The sequence below is a fragment of the Oncorhynchus kisutch genome, linkage group LG28 (assembly GCF_002021735.2).
Source record: "Oncorhynchus kisutch isolate 150728-3 linkage group LG28, Okis_V2, whole genome shotgun sequence".
In the NCBI taxonomy this organism is placed as follows: Eukaryota; Metazoa; Chordata; class Actinopteri; order Salmoniformes; family Salmonidae; genus Oncorhynchus; species Oncorhynchus kisutch.
Window position 1 is genome coordinate 10,543,698 of NC_034201.2, and position 4,002 is coordinate 10,547,699.

General features: G+C 40.4%; 1 long non-coding RNA gene across 2 annotated transcripts; it reads right to left on the reverse strand.

Annotated features, from left to right (window-relative positions):
* LOC109873162 (uncharacterized) lies at window positions 1-2,421 on the reverse strand. Of its 2 annotated transcripts, XR_002252558.2 has the most exons (3): window positions 2,307-2,421; window positions 1,590-1,965; window positions 1-1,358 (listed from the first exon to the last, which is right to left on the reverse strand). It is a non-coding gene; the product is annotated as an uncharacterized LOC109873162 (long non-coding RNA). The 2 variants fall into 2 exon arrangements; XR_004206019.1 differs by having other exon boundaries at window positions 1,590-2,400.
* Window positions 2,422-4,002: the final 1,581 nt, after the last annotated feature.

Consider the following 4,002-nt stretch of genomic DNA (forward strand, 5'->3'; position numbering starts at 1 on the left):
TTTCCAAAGACTACCCAAACAGGTTTTATTCCAAATGAATTACAAGTCTGTGCTAGTTGAGTGAGACAAAAGTTCTGGACAGAGCACTGTGTTCCTTCGACTTTATCTCCATCTGGTGGTACTATCACTGTACAACAGCATATCACATTCCAAGAAGTATAATCAAGGTTTCACAATAACACATGCCACTTATCAGACTCTTTCATGCAAAGAGTTTAAAAAAAACACTCACTTTAGTATCAGTCCAAGCATATCATTTATTTTTGTTTTAATGAGAATTGAATAACTGTAACTGGAGTTGAAGTAGGCCTAACCCTTTTAGTGATATAATTGTATAACTTTACAGCTATCGGGAAAAAGTCAGAGCCAAACTGACCAATGGTTCCATATCAAAACAATGTATTCCTCACAGCTCGGTCACAGCTCGGTCAGTCATGCACCAAATACCAAATTTCTCCTCCATGTTGCGATCTACTTCATCGTTCTGATTCTGGGTTTTACATGAACCACCAAAATGAATGATACGCCATACACCAAGAGCAGAGGTAGGCAACTTGTCTGAATGTCGTACAATTCTTTTTTTAGACCAGATTAGATTATTATGGTGATTGGTGAAGGACATTGGACAAGAAGCTAATTCCCCCCAAAAAATTGTCTTTACACCTCTATTCAGGGATACATAGAAGTTCACTAGTTCACAGTGAGAACTCCTTTGTCTAGTAACTCAAGGGTAAAAATGAAATACATTACAACATAGGCAGGGTTTAGGATTACTAAACTTATAATTAGGACGTGCATGACAAATGAAAGTCTATCTATCTATCATGTTTTAGAACAGATTTTACAGACACTTCACTTGCACCAAAACGAGACAGTGTTGTCGACCATCAAAGGCTAAAATAAAGTGTATTTGTCAAAATAATATGTGAAACAATGAAAAAGCATAGGTCAACTCATTTTTAAGGGGCAGGTCTTGATGGGTAGGGCCTTCTCGTGTGTGCTTATGTTTCAGACTGTCTGGCTCCAAATCTATCCAACTTGCTCCCCTCCCGTTCAAAACCAGAACAGCAGCAGAGATGCACCGTGTTCTCTTTATTTCCTTGGGACACCCACCTTCCCTCCAGGAAGAGCTAAACTACTGGTGATGCGCAAGCTGCTATTGTAAACTTTGCAATGGGCACCTGAACTGGGTATGGTCCAGAAGAAGTGGTACTCGCCTCAGAATTTCACAAATGTGCACGATAGCTTCTTGAGGTCTGGACAGTCTGACAGTGTTTAGGCAACAGGAGAGATATTGATTGATATGGGGAGGCCATTGTTGTTCATGACGTCATCCAAGTCCTCATCCTCTATCACCACTGTAAAAAAAATATATATATATATATTAAAAGCAGGAAAAAAGACATACAAGGTTCGTCTGATTCTGTATAATCATACAATTAAAATAAGTACATATTCTGGTCAGACTGACTTAGTTATTTTATCGATAAACCTAGAATTAAACTATATTTTAGACCAACTATATTTTCAGTTTCTTTCGTCTCAATTCTCGTTCCTTATCTTTTGCTTGCTTTATCTGCCGCACTCACCTCTCTTCGAACGTCCTATTTGCCCTAGCTTCGGGGCCCGTTGGCCTCGTCTCCGCTGGGGGGAGTCAAAGCTCAGCACACCCCTGTTGAATCGACTCCCCAAACCAGGCACCTCACCAGACTCGAGTGGGATTACTGAGCTGGGCTGGAGTACACCAGAGGGGGGTAGAAACTCGGGTATTCCCGCTATTCCGTACATTTCCAGTGGTTGTGGTGAGCTTTCACGGTTCTTTCGGTTTTTCTCTGTCTCTAGAATTCTCGACACCTCAGCAGCGTCCGAGCGCTGCTTCTCCTTGTCCTTGCTTCCACAACAGTACAGCATGCAGGATACCGGCAGATATTTTAGTGTTGATGAGATAAATGTCGTTGTTCTTGGCTAAAGACGTAGTTAAAATGGAGAATGTGGTACATAACAAAACTCATAAAAATCAACTGAATACATATTTCACATTTTGCCGGCACAGTATCCCTGCTGATCCACAACACATTTCTGCCATAAATGTCAGACTATTAAATTACAAAATTCTAGAGGCATATCAAAACGAAAAATATCAGCTCGTGAAACTGTCACACTAAATTTGTTGACGTCTGCAGATCAAGACGCTTGCTCGACCATTGCGCAAAACTTATCCCAAATGCATTTCCCCATCAATATTCTTTCAGTATGATTCACTTTTCAGTTAATCAGGTAAAATATTGGTGTACATTATTTCAAACCTTTTCTATAACTAGCGGTCACTGAAGAGAGTCCTCTTCACATACCCCCCAATTGCGATGTGTTGTTGTGATTTTACAGTTGAACATATGCCCACTCCCAGTACGCACAGTTTCGACGTCTTAAAGGTGTAGACCGTCAATGATAAATGCGTTTATTACAATCCGGGATTTCCCAAACCCGCACCTGATAGCGTCATGATGAACGAATTGAAGTTGCAGGAATTGTGGCAACATCTAAAATAAAATAAAATAAAAAATCGATGTATGAGTATGAGATTACTCACACACTCGTATTTATGGAATTCCATTGCAAACAGGCAAATAATAAAGAGACTAAAGAGGTTGTGAATCTGATCATAGTCACAGCATTAAACAAGTGCCTCCATTTAGCTGACTGGGTGGAGGTAGAAGAGACATTGTTCGGGCAGACACAGTCACAGAATAGGCCTGCATATTTCAGACATCTGGCCTTATTCATTTAGATGGGTTAAATCGGTCTTTCTGTTTGTATGAGTCATCAAACTTCTCTGATGAAGGTAATATCCTGCTTCGCATGGTGAGAGAATGTTGGAAAGACTTGGTGTAGTACATTGCAGGACTAGCTGTTTTATTGTTGTTGCAACACACTAATGTCCAACATGTCTGTCCATTCACTCCCCTGCTGCAATTATAGCCCACGTGTGAAAGGACTTGTCAAAGTAGTAGGACAGTTCTATGTTTGATTATCACATCTCCATTATTAATGTCCTTCCTGGACATCCTCAGTTCCTGGAAATGTGAGGTCGATAAAAGGGGAAAATGCAATGAAGTGTTTTGGTGTTGTGACCCTAATATCTTCCTGAACATGTTGGGTGCACAAGAGTTCAAATGCTAATCAACATTTTTTAAGTCACTCTAATAAAATTATTATGAGGTAAGTTGATCAAATATGTGGTCATTTAGAAACATGTATTTATAATCAGTTACCCTGGTACGCCCCTTTTCTAAAAACAACATACTTGTACCAGCAATTGGACATTGTTCTTAGGTCAGACTAGTTACCCAGCCTGGTTTCTTTTACTTTTACATCCTTTAGCAGTCACTATTATCCATAGTGACCTATAAGAGCAATTAGGGTCAAGTGCCTAGTTGATCTGGGGATTTGAACCAGCAACCTTTCAATTACTGGTATAGCACTCTAAACCGCTAAGCTACCTGCTTAGCAGTTAAGAATAGATGCAACATAGTAAACATAAATCCGGGGCACCCAAATTAGTACGATATTTAACACGAACGACTAGCAACCCAAAGGTTGCGCGTTCAAATCTCATCACAGACAACTTTAGCATTTAAGCAACTTTACAACTACTTTTAACTCTTTAGCTACTTTACAACTACTTAGCATGTTAGCTATCCCTTCCCCTAACCCAGGGGTGCCCAACCAGTCGATCGCAATCTACTGGTCTATCGTGGAGTGCTTGCCAAGCGATCGTGAGATGATTATATATCTACTAAAATTCAGCCATACAATGCCTATAATCTCTGTTTTAATGTTTCGACAATCCTCCATTCACAGCGATGTCTGAAAAGTCACGTGATAGGACCAGTCCCTGCCCACTTATTTACGTATGCTTAGTTAGCGCGGTCAGATGCCGCCCGCCAACTCCAAGTCGAGGTAACAGTGATGCCAGGCAAGTAGCTAGCTAGCAAACTTTGT